General features: G+C 54.2%; 1 protein-coding gene across 1 annotated transcript in view; it reads left to right on the top strand.

The window, feature by feature from the left end:
• ABAT (4-aminobutyrate aminotransferase) overlaps positions 1-21,478 on the top strand; it is an 87,060-nt gene that overhangs the window by 23,459 nt on the left and 42,123 nt on the right. The gene's annotated exons all lie outside the window — the stretch shown is intronic.

Genomic DNA, 21,478 nt, shown 5'->3' on the forward strand with positions numbered 1-21,478 from the left:
GTTTTTATTTATTTATGACAGAGAGAGACAGCGTGACCAGGGGAGGGTCAGAGAGAGAGAGGGAGACACAGAATCCGAAACAGGCTCCAGGCTCTGAGCTGGCTGTCAGCACAGAGCCCGACGCGGGGCTCGAACCCACAAACGGTGAGATCCTGACCTGAGCCAAAGTCGGACGCTTCACCGACTGAGGCACTCAGGTGCCCCTGTCTGGTTTATTCTTAAGGTCCCATGCTGGTGCAAAGTTCAGAGTGAGCTGTATCCTTTTTAGTTGATGCTTACACGATCTCATGTATTGATTAATCAGATTGTTTAAAATTAGGTGCCACAGGTCAAATCGTCTTCTCAGGAGTTTAATTTTCACAGACCCATGTGACTGACGTGTTGTAATAGGATATTTGGCATCCATGGGCGGCCACGTGAGGGGCTAGGTTTCTGGAGGGACTTTGGTTCAAGCCCCGGCTCCTCACTAGCTAGTGAGCTCCACGATCTTGGGGATGGTACCCAAACTACCTGAGCTTCATGCTTCCTCCCCGGTAGCTCGTAAGAGCACCGCTTCCCAGAGTCGTGAGAATAAGCGGACTTAACGTATGTGGAAGTAGTTAGAACAGGGCCAGGCACAGGGCAGGTACTCACTAAATGATGGCCATTTGGACTCATTCCAGGTTATCTGTAAGCCAAGCTGTATTCTCCAGTAAGCCACACGTGGCTTCTGACCACCCCAAACGTGGCTAGTCTGCACGGACATGTGCTGTAAGCGTAAAATACACATGGAATTTCAGGGGCGCCCGGGTGGCTCGGTTCGTTGAGCATCTGACTCTTGATTTCGGCTCAGGTCATGATCTCACGGTCAAGACTCTGTGCTGTTAGTGCGGAGTCTGCTTAGGATTCTCCCTCTTCCTCTCTGCCCCTCTCCTGCTCTCTCTCTCTCTGTCTCTCTCAAAATAAATAAATAAACTTAAAAAAAACAAAAAACCTTTGGAGACAAACCGTAAGAGACTCTTCCATACAGAGAACAAACTGAGGGTTGCTGGCGAGGTGTTCTGTGGGAGACGGGCTAAATGGGCGATAGACATTAAGGAGGGCACGTGTTGGGATGAGCCCTGGGTGTTCTGTGTAAGTGATGAATCACTAAATTCTATTCCCGAAATCATTATTACACTATATGTTAACTAACTTGGATTTAAATTTTTAAATATAAAATAAAATGAAAAAAAAAAACACCTTGTATTCTAAATAACAACTAATAGAATACACGTGGGATTTCAAAGATGTAGTTTGACCAAAAAGGAAATACTAAAATTTCATTACTTAGTTCTCATGTTAGTTGCTGGAATGATGATATTTTGGATACATCAGGTTAAATAGAACATACAACTAATATTAATTTCATCTGTTCCCCCTTTTTTATAACATGACCACTGGAGGATTTTACTGCTTCTAAGACTCACATTTGTATTTCTTTTCGACAGTGCTGGTCTAGAGGTATGATTTAAGAAGTAGGAACGATTAACAAATGGGAAAAGCGTAGGGGCGCCTGGGTGGCTTAGTCGGTTAAGCGTCAGACTTTCACTTAGGTCATGATCTCGCGGTTCGTGGGTTCGAGCCTCGCGGCGGGCTCTGTGCTGACTGCCAGCTCAGACCCTGGAGCCTATTTCAGAGTCTGTATCTCCCTCTCTCTCTGCCCCTCCCCTGCTCACGCTGTCTCTCTCTCTCCTAGAAATAAATAAAGATATTTTTTAAAAAATGGGAAAAGCGTGGACTTTCCAGCCATAAAGATTTAGGGGCTTATCTGGGTAGCGCCATGATCTGTGTGCTACTAGGGAAGTCCCTTAACCTCTGTGCACCTCAGTTTTCTCATCTGCAAAGTGGGAGCAGACATCCCCACCACAAAGAATTGTTTTGAGGCTTCAATGAAATCATATATGTGAAGTGCTTACCTCTGCCCCAGGCACCCGAGAAAGGTGCTCAGACGGAAACAAAGGTTATAGCTTTTGTAACAGGTGCTGGGGGTGCTTAGTATTCCGGGGTGGCTGAGTTGACCCTGGTCTACCTTGTCCAGCAAGATGACGTTGGCACCTCCATCGCCCCCTCTGACCTTCAGAACGACCCTGGGAGGCACCGTCAGCCCCTGGCAGAGCTGGAGAGATGGAGGCACAAGAGCCCTTGGATGTCTGAGCAGGAACTGGCCCCAGATGCTCCCCTGCCAGCCCTGTGCTTTCCTGCAATGTGCGGTTTCCCAGAAGCGGGCTTCAGTTTCACTTCCCTCCGTTGGATGGCAGCCGCAGGGCCCCCTCACCTGCCATAGAGGCCGACTTGAAAGGCGGGAAAGGCGCCCTGGGCCTCTTGTTCTCCGGCCTGGTGGGGAGCGGTGCTGTGGCCTGAGGCAGAGAATAGGGAGAGCTCACAAAGCCACGCTCTGTGGTCACACAGGCACACCCAGTTACATCTCAGACCAGCCTGATGCCCAGATGTACGGGCTGCTGGGGACACTGGGGAGAGTTCACCTCACATGCTGCTTTGCGACTTGCCATAACTTAAGACGTCCAGCACTTTCTCTCGTCGGTACGGAAAGCGCTACCTCATTCTTTCTATCGGCCAAAGTGATCGTGTGTCACAGATACACCAAAATGTATTCAGCCAGTTCCCACGGATGGATATCTAGGTTGCTTTTTGTTCATATCAGTGAGACAAATTCCTTCAAGCACAGTGATGCTGGGAAAGAGTGATTACTGCATTTAGAAGTTTGGAGATTTGGGGGTGCCTGGGTGGTTCAGGTGGTGAAGCATCCGACTTTGGCTCCAGTTGTGATCTCATAGTTTGTGAGTTGGAACCCCGCATTGAGTTCTGTGCTGACAGCTCAGAGCCTGGAGCCTGTCTTCAGATTCTGTGTCTCTCTCTCTGCCCCACCCCCTTTAGCGCTTGTCTTTCTCTGAAAAATAAACATAAAAAGTGTTTTTTAATATGCAGGACATCCTATTGGGGGTGTTTATACTGGCCTAGGGAGGAAGATTCAGGGATGTTGAATCATTTGTGGAAATCATGAGCGCGCGTGAGATCTCCCTGGACTGCATGGACGGATGAGTGAGTGGGTGGATGGATGGATGGACAGACGGACGGACAGGTGGATGGGCGGATGGAAGAAAAGATGGATGGGTGGGTGGGTGGATGGATGGACAGATGGGCAGATGGATCACAGACCTCTAGACTTTAAACTGAACCATTTGAAATTGCTCTCTTTGTTCAAAAATAACAAAACGCTTAATTTTAGGCAGGCTTGAGTACTTGAGGGGGGAAAGGTACATCGTGATGTCTGCAGTTTACTTTGAACTGCATCAGAAAATGGAGAGGATCAATGGATGGATTGCGGGGTAGAGTGTGATAAAGTGAGATTGGTAAAGTGGCATCATCAGGAGCCGAGGGGTGGAGTCCGAATGCAGGTATTCACTGTCAAATTCAACTTTCCTGTGTGTTGGAAATTCGCACAGGAAATTCATGGAGAATGTTGTCCAGTGGTCGAATGTCGGCAGTTCCAGGCGGCTTCACTGAACATTCATCCCTCGCTTGGCCAGGAGCACCTTCTGGGCCCCATCTGTGGCCGGGCCTTATTCTTCCCAGAGTTGGGGGCTGGGGGCCGGCGTCTCCCCCTCCCAAACTTAACGTTGAATTGCCCTAATGAGCTGATTACTGCGCCAAGTTCGTTGGTATCTGGCGTGTAATAATTATAGATTTCCTCTGCGATTCGATCCCGGTGGTTGCCACGGCAACAGCGTAATAGCTCAGCTGAAGTGCTGTCGCGGTGATTTAGAACCAACGTGTTTCCTGCAGCCTCGGGTCCGGGTGCCCCCGCCCCCTTGCTGTCGTCATGGCAACTGCGGAGCAGCACGTGACCGACAGCTCTGTGTCTCTCCTCCCCCGCCCCTCCCTCCCCATCTCGCCCCCGTCCCCACCGCCTCTTCTGGCCCCCTGTGGACAGGCATTGACCCCAGCTTGGGCTATACTGGAGGGGCCAGAGTGGCCAGTGCCCCGAACCCCCTACCCGAGAGAGGGTCAGGTGGGCTGTCAGAGCCGGAGCCGCCCCGCGGGCCCCCGAGGTCTAGGAGAAGCCCCGGTGCCCCTCGGAGCCCCTTCCCGGCTGTGGCCACGCCAGAGGCGGGGTCTGCTGGGCCTGCCCCAATGGAGTGCTGGGGGGCGGGGTGTCGGTTAGGATCCGAAGCCTTGGATCACTGCTTTGTACTCCGGGGGTCCCGGGAGCCTATGCGAGAAAAATCTAGGAAGAGGCTCCAGGAAGGAGAAGGGGGTGGAGGGCAGAGAGCCCGGTTCTGAAAGTCCCAGGTCAGGTGGCTCATCCTTCCGGTCTAAACTGAGCTGGGCTTAGTCTTTTTTAAAAGGCCCTGTTCTATTTTTCTCTGTGTGTTTCTCTCTTGTTTGTTTGTTTGTTTCCGCGTCTCCGTCTTTGTTTCTTTGAGGATCTTTTCCTTTCTGTCTCTGTCTGTCTCTATCTGCAAACCTCTTTGTGAAGCCGCCTCTCAGCCTCTCACTCGTTCCCTCCACTCCCCCCTCCCCCGCCCCCCTGCCTCCAGCACTTGCTGGGGACCCGCTGAGAGCATCCTTTGCCCAAATCCGCTTTGCTTGTGAGGCACCCTCCCCCTCCTTCCCTCCACCCCCCACCCCCCCCCCCCAACGACCCCACCGTCTAGGAGAGTACAAGGGATGGGATGGTGAGAAGCCATAGAGAAGAAACAGTGTCCCCACGGCCCTTCCCATAGGATGAACCCTCCATGTGTCTCCCTGGGACCCTGCAAAGTGGCATAGAGGAGGCGTTTTAAGCAGGAGCCGGGCTTGCTGCAGGACCCCGACTGCCAGGCGCTGTGAGTGCAGACGNCCCCCCCCCGGAATCTGAGCCCATGTTCTGGGGACCGCCTGGAAGTCCGGAGCGTCCTCTGTCCTCCGGAGGAGCTGGTGTCTGGAGGCATCTCATAGGATGAATCCGCCCGTCCCATCCCTGGGACCCTGCAAAGTGGCATAGAGGAGGCGTTTTAAGCAGGAGCCGGGCTTGCTGCAGGACCCCGACTGCCAGGCGCTGTGAGTGCAGACGTGTGTCTGTGTGTGTGCGTGCGCGATACTTATCTGCACATATCTACCGGTATGTGGAGGTGTGTCTCAGCTTGTGTCAGTGGCTATTTTCTGTGGTGCTGGGTGTGCAAGTGTGTGTGCACACGTGTGTGCCCATGCATATGTGTGCGAGTGTGCCTGTGTGTGGCTTTTGGTCTGAAGGACATGCAAATGTACATGACGGATTTTTCAAGAATGCTTGGCCTAGGGAGCTCAGCGGGATGAGCCCCTTTAAAGTGGGAACAAAATAAACAAAAACGACGTGAAAATAACAGGTAACGGATTTGCTTCTGTAGGCAGGCTGGCAGAATCACTTGTACATGCATTGGCCTTCTGTCCCCAGGAAATGAGGTGAGGGTCACCTTGAAAAAGTACTTTTGCTCAAGCGCTAAAATAAATCCTCCCTTTGCATTCTGAGGGTTAAACCAGCACCCACACATGCACAACAGAGTCGAGAGTGGAAGGCTCATGGGGTTGCCATCGGGGGCACCTTGCTTTGCCCTCCAGGAGACCAGACTTGGCAGGGAGAATGTCTCGTTCATGCCAAGAGCCGGTCCGAGGAAACTTCGGATGGTGACTCCCACCTCGCATCTTTCACTTCTGTGGTCAATTACAAGTTCATCTTGAGTGTTTTCACGCCCCAAGAGGTGGCGAAAGGGAAGCAGGTTTAGAAAGTGTAATTTCACTTGCAGGACAAGATGTGGGAATCCTGAGGACTTGCCTGGCAGCCGCACCTGCCCCAAAAGGGGGTCCTTTGTGCTTCGCCTGACCCCGAACTCTGGGGGGACCTGGCGGCCTGTTTCTCTGGGTGGATGCTAGCGGTAGGCTGGGCACGCCTGGGGGACCTCGGGGGAGAGGACAGGTCCAGAGAATGGCACGGCCTCCGGAAGTGCAGGGGCACTCTGCCGCCCCCCCCCCCCGCCCCCACTCCCAAGCCTTGGCCTCTGTCTGCACCACCTCGGTCCACCTGCCAGAGCCTTCGCCTTCCAGCATCCTCTGTCACTGTGTCTAGGAAATCGTCAGTTAACTCAGTCGAGTAGAGCTGATGCTGAAGGCCCTCCTCTCCCTGTCCCCGAATACCTTGTACCTCTGGCATCACACACCCTATGGACCTTGTCCCATTTGCCTGTGAGCTACACTTTATGAGGACTTCGAGGAAAATATTGAGTAAGACAAAGTACATGCAGAGCATCTTACGGCGTCCAGGTCATAAAAGGCAGAAAGGCTGAGATATGGTTGCAGGTTAGGAGACGGAGGAGTCATGGGAGCAGATGCAGGAGGGTCCCAGGGTGGCTCCTGGGATGCAAAGAACAGCCACGAAAGACACTCTGGGAACAAGTGAGCAGATTTGAATATAGGCTGTCTTTCTCTTTTTTAAAATTTTTTATAGTTTATTTTTGAGACAAAGAGAAACACAGCATGAGCAGGGGAGGGGTAGAGAGAGAGGGAGACACAGAATCGGAAGCAGGCTCCAGGCTTTGAGCTGGCTGTCAGCACAGAGCCCAACGCGGGGCTCGAACCCACGAACCATGAGATCCTGACCTGAGCGGAAGTCGGACGTTCAACTCACTGAGCCCCCCAGGCGTCCCATAGGCTGTCTCTTAGATAATAGCATTACATCAATGATCAAGTACCCGAACGTGAAATACCTGTGTTTCCAATCATTTGTACTGAGGGTACATGGCACGTCCTTCTGTTATTGTTGCTGTGAAGAGTGGATGATAATAGTAACGACAATAGAGATTGTTCTGAAAATTACAGTCGTTGTATCCTCCATAAAGAGCGTCGCACAGGGTCTGGCCCCAGGCTGGTGATGGGCAGTGTTGCTGTTGCTGGTTACCCTTGTGAGTGTCATCCTGGAGCCCTTCGAGGAGTGTGCCTGAAGGGTCCTTCTCTCCTGCACCCAGGACTGGCTTCGTGGGCTTGTGGCCCAGGTGGTCACACAGGGGCTGTGCTCCGAAGAGCCCTGCCCCACTCTTGGCTCGATGCCCTACTGCTACATCTTGAAATTCTTTTTTTTTTTTTTAAGTTTATTAATTCATTTTGAGAGACACAAAGAAAGACCAGGGGAGGAGCAGAGAGAGAAGGAAGAGAGAGAAAATCCCAAGCAGGTTCTGCACCATCAGCACAGAGCCTGATGTGGGCCGTGAACTCATGAACTGTGAGATCATGACCTGAGCCGAAGCTGATGCTTAACGGACTGGGCTGCTCGGGTGCTCCATCATCTTGAAATTCTTTTTTTTTCTTTTTTTAATGTTTTTTATTACTTCTGAGAGAGAGAGAAATAGTGTGAGCAGGGGAGGGTCAGAGAGAGTGACATACAGAATCTGACACAGGCTCCAGGCTCTGAGCTGTCAGCACAGATCCCAACGTGGGGCTTGAACCCATGAACTGTGTGATCATGACCTGAGCTGAAGTCGGACGCTTTAACTGACTGAGCCACCCAGGCGCCCTGAAAAATTCTTAATCATTTCTTTACAAGGGGCTTTGAATATTCATCTTTGCACTGGGTCCCACAAATCACCCAGCCGATTCTGCCTGCACAGGCTTTTTATCAGAGCCCTATGGGAACAGCTCTTAGACTAAACTCCATGTTGCCGGCCCGGGTACATACAGTACGTCAGGCGCATTCCAGCCTTGTCACCGTGTGTCGTCAGCCTGCACCACCCAGTACAGGGGCCGCTCCGCACATGTGACAGCCAAGCACCTGAGATGGGGATCTAGTCCCAGTAGAGATGTGCTCTGAGTATGAGAAATTTATACCGGCGTTTGAAGGAATGTTTCTTTCCGGCAGGAAAGAAAAGGAATGTAAAATACCTTATTAATAATCATATTGATTACACATTAAGATGATTCTATTTTTAGATGATAGGTTTAAATAGGATACATTATATTACACCTGGTTTTACTTTTTCTTTTTTTAGATTTCAATTTTAAGTAATCTCCACACCCAAGGCAGAGCTCGAACTCACAATCCTGAGATCAAGTCACATCCTCCATTGACTGAGCCAGCCAGTCAGTTTCTTTTTTTTTTTTTAATTTTTTTTTAATGTTTTATTTATTTCTAGGAGAGAGAGAGAAACAGCATGAGCAGGGGAGGGTCAGAGAGAGAGGGAGTCACAGACTGAAACAGGCTCCAGGCTCTGAGCTGGCAGTCAGCACAGAGCCCGACGTGGGGCTCGAACCCACGAACCGCGAGATCATGACCTAAGCGAAAGTCGGACGCTTAACCGACTAAGCCACCCAGGCGCCCCATAGCCAGTCAGTTTCTACTGTTTTTGCTTTTTTAATCTGACCACTAGAAAGTAACGCAACCTCTGTGGGTTGCATCTGGGGCTTGCTTTGTATTTCTGTCGGACAGCACTGACTTCGGCCAGGTTCCCTGTCAGGACTGTAAACCAAACCAGGTCAAGAGATGACAGCCCAGGGAATCAATTTCTATGCTTAAAAAAAAAAAAAAAATCTTCATTTATTTTTCAGGGGGGGGAGGAGAGAATGAGTAGGGGAGGGACAGAGAGAGGGAGACAGGGATTCTGAAGCAGACTCCATGCCTGACGCGGGGCCCAAATTCACGAACTGTGCTCAAGTCAAGAGTCAGACACTTAACTAACTGAGCCACCCAGACACCCCAACTTCCAGGCTTTTAATTTTTTTAATTTATTTTTTTCATGTTTTATTTACTTCTGAGAGAGAGTGAGAAAGATAGCATGAGCAGGGGAGGGTCAGAGAGAGAGGGAGATACAGAATCCGAAGCAGGCTCCAGGCTCTGAGCTGGCTGTCAGCACAGAGCCCAACGTGGGGCTCGAACCCACGAACTGTGAGGTCATGACCTGAGCCGAAGTTGGATGGTTAACCGACTGAGCCACCCAGGCGCCCCTCCAGACTTTTTAAACCAGACTCCAGCCCTCATGCTCTCACTTAGACCCATGTCTCCATCCCCCCCAAAATCCATCAGGCACCTCCCTCTGGTGGGGTCACTGCTGCTGGCCAGCCTTTTCTTCTTTTCCTTTCCTTCTTAAAATGCCCCAAGATACTGACTTTTATACCCAGAGAGTTTGTCCAGTGGCCTAAATAGATTTTCAAGGCAGCACGGTGGGCCCAGGAACACTGAACAGGGATCCGAAGAGCTAACTCCGGGATTAAAAGCCCAATCAGCCCTTCTCTGTGGGGTGAGCCCGGGCCCTGTGCTTACCTTCTCTGTGCCAGGACGCCAAACAGCCCTCGCGGCAGAGTGAATGGCAGAGTCCCCCAGACCTGGGTTTGCAGCCAGGCTCTGTGGCTCATGAGCTGTGTGAAGGACAGGCCCAGTGCACCGAGTCTCCACAGTGCACACCAGATGAACCAGCCTCTTGTGTTTCTTTCCCCACTGTTAAAAAAAATTTTTTTTTAATTTATTTTTGAGAGAGAGAAAGAGCGTCAGCAGAGGAGGGACAGAGAGAGAGGGAGACAGAATCTGAAGCAGGCCCCAGTCTCACACAGAAAGAGCTGTCAGCATAGAACCCGACACGGGGCTCAAACCCACAAACCATGAGATCATAACCTGGGACTTTCCCCGCCCTGATGATATAGCTCCTCAGAGTGATCAAGACAGAACCGAGACAGGCAGTGTGTATAAATTCTCCTGTGGCTCCTTGGTGTTGTGAGCTGGATGCTTGCATGCTTGAAAAGCTAAGCTGGGAGCCAGCTGTGGAGGGGAGTGGTCTCAGTTCTGAGCAAGTGGAGGGATCCTCAGTCACCTTGGTGCCCCTCCTGTCCCCCTTGCCATAGCGACCACAGAACGTGGGCTGCCCCAGTGGGACCCCGTGGTCGGGGCATTCACCTCCGTGGGTGCAGCACATGCTCACAGAGCTTTCTCTGTGTGACGTGGCGCTGGTGCTGGGGGTCAGTTGCTTCCCATCAAGTTACACTGACGATCCTCATCACAGTGTGAAATTGTCTTATCTGTTGTCTGTTCCTTCCACTGGAACAGAGTGCAGAGACTGCTGTCTGGTTTCACCTTCCCCCACCCGGGTTCAGCATTGTGTCTTCAGGTAGTAGGCGATCAGAAAATGCCTGACAGTGAATCCGTGAATGAATGAATGAATGAATGAATGAATTTATTTCACAGGCTAAGGGGAGAGACAGGGATTGTCACATTACAAGTGAGCAGGGAAAGAATATGGATAACATTGGCAGGTGCTGGCAGTTGTTGAAACGAGGTGATGGCTACAGCCACGTTCATCCTGAGTGTTTGAAAAAATTTTCATTAAAAGAAAAAGGTGCTGGAGAAATTACAGATGAGTGGCATCTAACCCTGAAGTGATGAATCAGGAAGGCTTCCTGGTGGAAGTGGCCAGAGGTGCACTACAAAAAAGTGTGCCACAGTTAGGGGAATGTAGACAGGAGGTGGGGGGCAGAAAGGACATTTCAACAGACACTAGCATGTGGGTGATGACCCGGAACAGGAAAGAGCAGATTGAGTGCAGGTCAGTGTCACCAGGGAAGGGAGGGGGAGGAAAGACAGGTGCTGGGGAGGGGGGACCCTGTGCCCAGCCAGGCAGCGGCGCTTTATCCTGGGGGGTTGCGGGGAGCCAGGGAATGTTCAAGCAAGAGAGCATCTGGGTCGCTTTGCTATGCGAAACAGTACAATGGTTCCATCCAAGCCTTCACCTGTTCCCACAACGCTTGTCTTCTCCCCTGGAGGACGGCCAGGGTGTGTGTATGCCGCAAGGAGTATCATTGTAGAGATTTGCTTCTTTAACTTAGCGAGACGGTTTTCCCCTAGAGGTATCAAAAAGTCATAAACGGAGGTGTTTTTCTCAACGAGAAGGAAGGCGGAGACTCCTGCTGATGAGAATCAGAGAGCCAGGGCGTTTGTGGACACCTGGATGGTTTTCCGTGCCTTCGAAAGTGCCAGCCCCGGATAAGTTATACCCCAGTTTTGTTCGCTCCGGATATTTGGCTCTGTGTGGACAGCACATAGGGAAAACAGTTGGGTTGTGTGTGTGTGTTTGGGTGGGGACGAAAGGGACCCTTTTCTGGCCTCAGAAGCCCAGCTGTGCTTCCCCTCCGGGGCCCCCACTCCTATGGCTAATGAGCTAAAGAAGGCTCCGCCAGCTGTGTGGGTGCCGGCTCCCACCGGCTGGCCTCCGGGCCCCTTGGGAAGACGCCAGGCATCCCTAAGTGAACAGATCATGTGTTCTATCTCAGAAAAACGAGGGCCCAGGTGGGGAGGGAGGGCGGGTATGAGGACTTTGGAAGTCCACGCACAGTGCCACCCTGAAGCCCGCCTTGTTCAGCCCTGTCACGTGAGCGACGGCTACTGTGGCTACATCAAAAGCCAGGGGTGAGCCCACCTGCGTGGCTGGAATAGTTCTTCCAGAAAGTGATGAATCGGGTGCTTTTTCATTACTGAATCCTTGGACCTGCCCTCCCCTGGCTCACCTGCACCAAAAATGTTTCAAGAGTTTGCCAGAAAAGTGAGGAAACAAGAAAAAGTAGACAAACTCTTTTTCACAAATTGATACTTTACAAGCTCAGCAAGCCAGGGCACCCGGGTGGCTCAGTGGGTTAAGCATCCGACTCTTGATCTCCGCTCAGGTTCTGATCCCGGGGTTGAGAGTTCAAGCCCCACATTGGGCTCCACACTGGGCAGAAAGCCTGATCAGTCAATCAGTCGCTCAGCAAGCCTTCTCCATTCTTGGGAGCTGTGGTCCTACATACTAAGGGGCCCTGAGGATTCCAGGTTGTCCACTGAAAGGACCTCCCATTGCATCGCCCCGGAAGGGACGGCAGGGACAAGTGTCTGGGCATAGGGAAGGGCCGAGTGTGGCCTGAGGCTGGACCTGTCACTTAGGGCAATCGGAGGCCCCCACCAATGAGCGTGTAGCGAAAACATGAGAGTCCTCGAGAAGGCTACAGACAGCCGTTAACTGTTGGTTTGAAGTTCTTGGTTCCTGTAAAAAAGTATCTTTATCAGCCCGCGTCGTCTGATGGGATTTCTGGGTGAGGAGAGAAGCCACCAGCCTGCTAAGGTGGCCAGGGCTCGGCCTCCAGGCTGAGACAGCCCGGTTCTCCCCCAGCTCCGTCGTCTTCAGCTGTGTGCCCTTGCGCAAGGGGCAAAACCTCTCTGAGCCTCCTCCTCCCCTGAAAAATGGGAAGAGCACTACTGGCCTCCCAGGACCAGGCGAGGCAGGTGGTGAGCCTCGACCCAGGAGGCGTTCCTTTCCTGAACTGTAGCGGATCCCCGCATGCACCACGCAGAAGGATCCTCTAAATTACCGAGAGTGAAGACGTCCCCAGGGGACGGTGGGAACACTGTCAGAGGCTCTCCAACTCCGGTGACCAGCAGTGTCTTCCAGCCGCCCGCCCTGCGGACCTGGAGGGAAAGAAACGGCCCCATTGTTATCTCCCGGGGCCTCAGCAGTTCCGGGAGTCCTCACGATGCTTTGTTTCCTGTGCACAGCGCTGACCTCATTTGTCTGTTGCTGGTCCTCCCACAGGACGGGACAGTCCCGAGGACAAAGCGGGACACGCATCCTTGTTCCGCATGGCGTCTGGGGCCTTAGTGTTCGTGGAACGGAACAGATTTTGAAGGCTGGGCCTTTTCCGGCTTTGACCCGCGGTGGTGGCTTCCGTGTGAGCGCGAGCATCCCTTCCGACCAGATTCAGGTCCTTCAGTCCTAACCCTTCGCAGGCTCAGAGATACAAAACCAGCTCACCCGCTTGCAGACCTCCTGCCGACCCGAGCTGCCTCCAGAACGAAGGCTCTGCGTCTTCCGCATCCGGAGGGAGGGCTTGGAGGTGAAGCCTTGTCCGTGATTCCCCACCCCCCCCCCACCCCCGCTCCGTTCACAGGCCGAGGGCTACCTGCCTCCTGCACTTGTGATCCGAGTCCCCCTCCTCCTCCCTGGCGGAGGCTGGCGGGCTGGGCAGGTGGGCGGGCTCCGGGGCACGGGCGTGAGCAGTGCGGGAGAGGCTGGGGCCCAGCCAGCTTCTCTCTCGTGGGCCTGGAAGTGCAGGCCCCTAGCAGGCCCAGCGCCCGTGCAGACAGCTCGAACTAGCACTTCAGGCCGTGGAACTAACCTTCCCTGCTGGTGAGAGGGTCCTTTGGACGCCGAGAAGATGGGGTGCAGTCATGTCGGCCCTCATCAAACTGAGTGCCTCATGACTTCGTGGGTAGATTCCATTCTTCCCATTTAGCAGCTGAGGAAACTGAGGCCCCGATGAGTCACACAGCTTGTCCAGAGTCACCGAGCTAGTATATGTTGCACCTGGACCCAGTGTGTGGCTCACAGGACTCTCAGCCACCCCCTCTGTCTTTTGCAAGAGTCAACACTAGCCCGTTTCCGAGAATGGTATCGCCCTCCCGTCGTACAAGTTGCTGATGAGTGTGTGACGCCCGGGAGGCAGGTTCTAGGCAGTCACACGTGCAGCGTGCAGGGAGCGAGGGCTGGGGTGCACACCGCGGGGGGGGGGGGGGGGCTGCAGGAGCTGGCGCTGGAAGAGGAGACCAGGTCCGAGAGAGAGCCTTCCGTCCCAGTGCCGTCCATCACGGCCCCACGAATGAGGCCCCGCTAGCAGACCCAGGGCTCTGGCTTTGTTGGTTGCCATGGCGACCCTTGGCCTTGACAACAGAGGCGCTTGGCTAAGTGTGTCATTGTGTCCCCCCGAGTCTGCAAAGAAGCCGACAGCTGTGGCTGCGGACAGGAAAGGAGTGGCCTGTGCCTGCACTTTTGTCTTGGCCCCGAGAGCAGATAGGGTGAGGGAGAGAGCACGATTGGGGGCCCCAGAGTGGGCTGGGGGCCCTTTTCTAGCCAATGACGCACACAAAGGTTTCGTGTTCACAGGGCCCGCAAGGCGACTTAGTGGAAAGGGGGGTGAGACACCATGATCAGGGCGTTTATGGGGCGCCAACTATTTATTCAATGATTATATGCAGCCAGTGCTGCTCTGGGACTGGGGGTACAGCAGGGGCCCAAGTCTCAGGTCTCAGTTCACACTCTGCTGGCCCACGGGTTCAGTTCAAATGGTGTTATCCCCGTTCTACAGAGGAGGAAAATGAGGCACAGAGAGGTTGCTTAACATGCCCGAGGTCACACAGCAGGTCAGAGAATCTGATTCCCCATTCAGTGCCTGGACAGCCACGTCTCCACACGGCCACCACGAGCTTCTTTATCCCTGTATGTATTTCTGAGGCATTTGACTCTCGAAGTCAGAAACCGTCCGTTTCCAGAGACACGGGGATCGTGCAGACATGGGTCAAGTGCAGGGTCCACCAACCACCTCTTATGACAGTGGTTCCCAGCCTCGCTCAGGGGGCTTCCCTGTGCCCAGGTGACACCCTCACACCCGGGAGACCTGGTTTAGTTGTGCTGGGTGGAGCCCGGTATAGGCGCTGTGCTCCCTGAGGTTCTCATGAGCGGAGAAGGACTGTGACCTTGAGGTCTGAGACCCGGGAGAAGCCCGCCAGCCTCTGAGCCCTCCGTCATGCAGGTGGCTGAATTACATACGGAAGCGACTTCGCATGGAGTAGGTGAGCATGAACCAGCAGCCACTGCTTAAGTGATTTTATTCCCCCTCCAGAGCTGCTTTTTTTTTTCTTTTTCTTTTTTCTTTTTTTTTTTTTTTGCCCTTTCCCTGTGTTCCTGTTCCCCCATTGATTTGAACAATCAATGGGGGAACCTCTCCCCATCCCATCCTACCCTCCAGATGCAGAGGCAGAGAAGAGGGAGCCAGAGAACTAATTAGCATTTTAATGAGAGGAAATGGGATGGGGACAGGTGGGTGGGCCCGGAGGGCTCACTGTCTATAGCACCAGGGTCTGCAAATTATTTCCTCGGAGGCAACAGTAAGAAACAGCACTTCTTGCAAATGTCCGCTTGCCCGAAACAGAAGTCACCTCCCTCCCTCACCTCGCACTCTGACAGTTCCTGTTCTGTTCAGCTGACGGCGGTTTTAAATTCCTCTTTCAGTTCTGATCACATCAAGGAGGGACGTCCCTGTGGGATGCCTGCCTTAACCCCCACTGCTGTCTGTCTCCCGTGGTGCAGATTGCGCCCCCCCCCCCCCCGGCCGCAAGGTGGACGTAGTGCTCACGCCGCCTCTGGGCAGGACGAGGGGGTCAGGAGCGTTGCAGCGAGGAGTTCTGGCCCTGGGTTCTCGGCCGTGTGGCTGTCAGATGGGCCGAAGGGGCCTTGGAAACTATGTGACCCAGCATGTGGGGAAACTGAGGCCAGGGGAGGGACGTGTCTTTGGTTCTGGAGCCAAACAAGAGCTATGATGGACAGTCATGTACATGAGGACTTCAGACTTGGTGGGGAGGAATATTATTGTGGAATTGTTTTCACACAAATTTCAGACCCGCTCACTCATTTCATATTTTTAGGGTTTTTTTTATTGTTTTATTTATTTTCGAGGGAGAGAAACAGAGCATGAGCGGGGGAGGGGCAGAGAGAGAGGGAGACACAGAATCTGAAGCAGGCTCCAGGCTCTGAGCTGTCAGCACAGAGCCCGACGTGAGGCTTGAACCCACGAGATCATGACCTGAGCCAAGGTTGGATGCTTAACCGACTGAGCCTCCAGGGACCCCTCCACTCACTGTATGAGTCCTCAGATGCGCCTTAAAAGGCAGGTGTGGCCGCCCCTGTCCCACAGCTCAGAAGTGTTGAGTTCCTTGCTGCATAGGTTGACTGGACAAGTGTGCTAAGCTCTGGATACCGCGAAGGGCAAGAAAGGCCTGATCCCCTCTCTTGGGCTCACACGTTCCTAAGTGGGATTGGACTGTTCCAGGCCGGAGAGCGATGTGAGACGGACTGTCCCTAGCAGGGTGGGGGACTAAGTAGAAAAGGATGGGAGGAAAGCAGGAGAGGAAGCCCAGAGAACACCGAGCTGGGCGCTCCAGTCCAGGAGGGCCCTATGGCTGGTGCAGAGCGATTCAGGGATTTGCCCTTGAGCAAGAACCCCCGCAGGGAGGGCCCCCAGCTCCCTGCTGTCACCGGCAGGGCCAGGGAGCCTTCCCCTGTGACCGCAGGCATCGGAGAGGCTCCTGATGGAGCCCCCAGGGCAAGTCTGCCTATCTGCCGGCCCCCTGTCCTCAGTGACCCCAGAAGCTTCCCTGGACATCAGGTCATCGAGCTGTAGACTGCAGGACTGCATCATCAGCAGAGAACAAAGAGGGGCAAGTCAGAGACTGAGGAATTGGAGGTGTGTCAGGAGCCTGTGATCTGCCAGGCTGTTCCCATCAGCTGCGTTACCAGGAAGAGAGGCACGGCTCTCCCGCCCTGCAGATAAGGACCCTGCGGCTCAGAGCGTTTTCCCGAGCTTTACCCTCTTAGCTGCATTAAGACGGCGAGCTTCGGGGCCCCTGGGTGGCCCACTCGGAGGAGCCTCGGACTCTGGATTTCCACTCGGGTCACTATCTCACCCGGTCTGTGGGTTTGAGCCCCAAGCTGGGCTCTGCGCTGATGGTGCGGAGCCTGCTTGGGATTCTCTCTCTCCTTCTCCCTCTCTCTCCGCCCCTCCCCCGCTTGTGATCTCTCTCTCTCTCTCTCTCTCTCTCTCTCTCTCTCTCTCTCAACAAAAACCAAACCAAAAAGACAACAAGTTTTTCATCTGTAGCCCCGGCTGCAGACAGAGCACACGTATGTGTCGCATCTGTCAGAACGTACACGACAGACATGGCTCAGCTGTCACAGCGGGGTGTGGGTCACCGGCCCGTCCCCAGCAGCCACACGCCGCGCCTGGCGTGTCACAGGGCGCGGAGATGCCTGCTGAGTGAGTGACCAAAGTGACCGGGTGAATGACAAGCTGTAGCAGAGGCAGGAATTCAGATGCACGCCCGCGTGACCTCAGCATGCAAGACCTGGTCTCGTCCCCTCCTGTAAAAGGGGACAGCCGGCTCCCTAATTCTGTTTGCTTTCATTTTTTTTTTTTAACAGAGGTCTAACTCATATAACAAGATTACCTGTTAACCAGTGTAAGTGAACCATCCGCGGCCTTTTGGCACACTCGCCGTGTTAGGCAGCGTCTCCACCAGCTCCAGACCCGTCTCATGACCCCGGGGCAGAAGCCACACTGCCCCCTCTCCCCAGTTCTGGCTTCCACTGATCCACTTTCTCTCCCTTTCGATGTACCTGATTGAGAAGCGCCAGACCCGTGCGGTCGGCATGCGGCCTCTTGCGTCAGCACGTCATGCTGGTGGAGGGGGACCCCGTGCTGGGGCTGCACCCCGTCTGGCTTCCCCATTCGGCTGCGGGGGCTCACGTGGGCCCTTGTGAATAGTGCTGCTGTTGTTGATGTGCTCCTAGGCGTATTTGTTCGAGCTCCTGCTTTCCACGCTCCGGGCTGTATGCTTAGGACTGGAACTGCTGAACCGTAGGCTAAGTTAAGTTTATTTATTATTTTTTTTAAATTTTATTTTTGAGTAAGAGACAGAGTGAGAGCAGGGGAGGGATAGAGAGAGAGGGAGACACAGAATCAGAAGCAGGCTCCAGCCTCCGAGCTGTCAGAGCCCGAGGCAGGATTCCAACTCACAAACTGAGATCATGACCTGAGCTGAAGTCAGATGCTAACCCACTGAGCCACCCAGATATCCATCTTTTTTTTTTTTTTTTTTTTTTGAGAGAGAGCAGAGAAGGGGCAGAGAGAGAGAATCCCAAGCAGGTTCTGTGCTGTCAGCACAGAGCCCGATGCAGGGCTCAAACTCATGAACCATGAGATGGTGACCTGAGCTGAAATCAAGAGTCAGACAACTGAACCACCCAGGCACCCCGGAACCCCTCTTAAAGACTGGAGGTGTGGGAGCTGGTCTCTGGCCCCCTCCCTCTCATCCTTCACCCCAGTAGGTGCCCTCTGACGTGCTGGGGAGCCCCCCACTCAGTTCACGGTGATGCTGCATCGCACTGACAAGCTGAGTGCTTGTTCCCGCCCCCTCCCCCCCCAACTCCGGGACCTGGCTGAGCAGGGCCCTCCTGAATAAGACAGGAGAGCTGGGCCTCCTCCCCCACGGTGGGGGTCTCCAGGCCACCCAGCGCCTCACCTTCTCTCCCAGCACTCTGTGCTCTGGTGTCCCTGCCCCCCTCCCTGGGCACCGGGCCCTCACCCGTTCCACGTCTCCTCACGCCGGAGCATTTGCTCAGGCCTTCCCTCCCCTTTCCTCCGTGGCTGCTGCGAATCTGCTCCCTTTTGAGGGTGCAACTCCGGTGACCCCCTCACTGGCATCGCGATGCCCCCCACCCCGTCCCCGTTCCCACAGCACCTTGTTCTTACGGGCAAACGTGATTTCACCCCAGCTTATGCAGAATTACTTGTTGACAGTGAATTGGAAAATTTTTATATACGTATCTCGCCGGGTTATTTTAAGGATGTATCGACACGAAGGGGGAAGCAGCCCAGTACATTAAATTCTCCTGTCCTCCCCCCGCCACTAAATCATGAGTTTCAGAAAGAGAGGAGCCTCTTATCCGTCTCAGGACTTACATAATGCAGTGCCTTGCCTATAACAGGCGCCTAATTAATTGCTGTTGATTGAGTTAATGGGCTGGAGAGGGTGAGCGCGTGACACCACCTCTTGTGATTGTTGGAGGCGTATGTGCTGAGAATTCCTGTCTGACGGAGGTCAGGTTTCTGTTATAAGGTCACTCCCAACTGCAGGCCACCGAAATGTCACCGCCACGTATTCCCCCATGACATTTTGTAATTGAAAGTGCTGCAGGTGTGACTCCTACTTTGGCAGAGCATTCAAATGTTAATACGTGAGTTCTCCGAGATTTCTCGCCTTTTCAAACACGTGTTTAATGGAAATGGGGTTGTGTGGAGTCTTAAGTACTCCGGTCTGAGACAAATGGCTTTGAATGAGAGACAGTAACTGCTCTTTCTACATGGTTCCCTTGCTGCTAAATTCACAGGCTCCCTGTGAGCTGGGCATGCCAGAATAGATACAAAGAAAAAACGTCCGTTGAGTGATCAAGGAAAGAATGGTTTCTCAGTTAACGTCTGGTCTGGTCGCATGGCCCATGGCCGTGCTTTCCTCCGTAACATTTCCTCCTGTGAAAAGCAACAAAAATTTCCTCTGCAGTAGACCCTTCGTATTCATCAAGCCCAGGATCTGCTGGCTGGTGTTGTTATTCCCCGAATTAATTGAAGCTGGAACGAGTAAAAAAGCGAGACCTTCGGGGTCAGACTGTCCCAGGCGTTCCTGAAACCAAGGCCAAGTACCTAACCCCTCCTGGCCTCCGTGCCCTCGCCTCTGAAATGCGGAGACACCCTCCCTCCTGGATGGTTGGGCACGTGGAAGGGAGTGCGGTACCCTTCAGTCCCCCCAGCCCCCTCAGACTACTGTCACTGCCACCCCGGAGGCACCCCAGATCCACCCCCAGGAGACAACGCTTTACCCTTAGCCACGCTGCAGGCTCAGCGCCCCCTGCAGTGATGAAGAGGAGGGGCCATCAGCACGATCCGATCTGGGGCGCAGCAGTCTGATACTCTAACCGTGCTGTTGGCCGGCCTCTGTGTGCAAGCGACACAAATCTGGATACTTGAGCAAGCTAAGGAGAAGAAAGAGGAGGAAGAGGCAGTGGGAGGGGGTGGCATCTTTCTTCCGGACTTTGTTCCCGACGGGAACAAAGTCCTTCACTTCTCCCTCAGTGCTGATGTTTCCTTCCAACTCCATTTGGGAGGGGGACATGGATGAGCCTGATGTTCCTGCCCCCCCCCCGCCACACCCGCTCACCCCCAGGGAGAGGGGAACTCACTTCGCCCCGCGCTGTTCAGCAGCGAGTGCTGGACACATGGGCAAGCTGGGCTCCGGGCTTGAGATGGAGCCAGGGAGCCCCGGCGTCCAGGGCCTACGTCCTGTCTTGCCGTTGCGGCCCCCATGGCACGTGAAAGACCCAGTCTGCGTGCCCGCTGCCCTCATGGTGGGAAAGGCGGCCGACCTCACTGCTCCCAGGACGCTGGCCTATCCTGGTCCAGTCGGTCACACGGCATGGATGTGGCCGCCAGGTCTGCTCCCCTGCAGACGGAGGGGGAGGTTTCTGAGAGCGGGGAGGCATGTGCGGAACAGACACCCCAAAAAGTACCTCCCGGGGTCCTGGGGGTGAGACAGGGCGGTGTCCACAGCACATGTAAGTTCTCAGGCTGTGATAATGGTCACAAGGCAAGCGCTTCACCTGACCGACCCCGGCGCCCCGTGCCCAGTGCCCACTGGGGGCCCGCACGTAGTAGGTACACCGTGCATGCCCACAGAATGGGTGTGTTCCAGCCAGTGCCATCCGCCCACCTCCTCTGTTCAGTCTTTGTCTCTAATACTACAGCCCGACCCCCATTAGCTCTGGGGGCCCTGGGTGGGGGTCCTGCCAGCCGGTCACCCAGCGCCAGATGCCCACATGTTTCCTCACCCCTGCTGCAAGGCCTGCCCGTCACTTCCAGCTGGTACTTCCTCCGCGCTGCCATCGAGCTGGGGCTTTGTTGCAGACTGAATGAGGGACACCCGTGACTCAGTGACTCTGGGGTCACACCAGTCTGTCTACAGACCCACTCTTAACCTCTCTGTGCCTCACTTTCCTCGTCTGTAAAAAGGGGACCACAGAGCATCCTAACAATAACAAATAGTGCCGCACGCAGAGCCTAGAGCAGCGTGCAGCCACGGAAAGGAAACGGGGTCCATGAGCAGTGAGAAGCGAAGGGCTCCATCACCGTCCTGAGGTCCCACACAAAACAGAAAATACACACTCCAGGTCACACAGCAGGGATTTAGCCAGAAGACCCACAAACCAAAAGATGCAGAGGGAGCACATGTGAATGGTGGCCTGGGGATGGGGTGTGGAGAGGTGTTAAAGGAAAACAGAGTTGGGGGTGGTGCTCCAGGCCCACAGTGCAAAGGGCAACTAGCAGTTCTGGCCAGGGAGCGCGGGGCTTGGTGGGGGGGAGTGGGTCTGGAGGGAATCAACAGACTGGTAGCATGGGGGCTGAGAACCTCACTCCCTGGGTTTTGAAACAAAGCCCGGCATCCCGGGAGCCCCCTCCATCTCCAGCAAACTCCAGACAGTTGGTCACGCCGATGATCCCCAAAACAGACCACCGGGTATGGCACTGGGTCCCAGGGTTCCCAGATAGCCCCAGGGGACCAGTGTTCTGTGAGGGGATGGGGCAGGGGGCTCCCAGCTGCTCTGAATCCTCCTCCATCTGAGCCTCCCCCCCCATCTCACGGCCTGGGCTTGCTTGTCCCCGGAGGGGGGCAGGGGGGAGGGGATGACCCACTGAGCTTGTCAGCTCGCCTACAGAGAGGGCTCTCAAGCCAGCTCTGTCCCCTTTCTCCAGTTTTCCATATAGGAAACATGTATAATGGGCCTGCCTGGGGTGTGGTCAGGGTCCTCCAAAAACACCT

Source organism: Hyaena hyaena, unplaced genomic scaffold (assembly GCF_003009895.1).
Source record: "Hyaena hyaena isolate Hyena2069 unplaced genomic scaffold, ASM300989v1 scaffold_238, whole genome shotgun sequence".
Classification (NCBI taxonomy): Eukaryota; Metazoa; Chordata; class Mammalia; order Carnivora; family Hyaenidae; genus Hyaena; species Hyaena hyaena.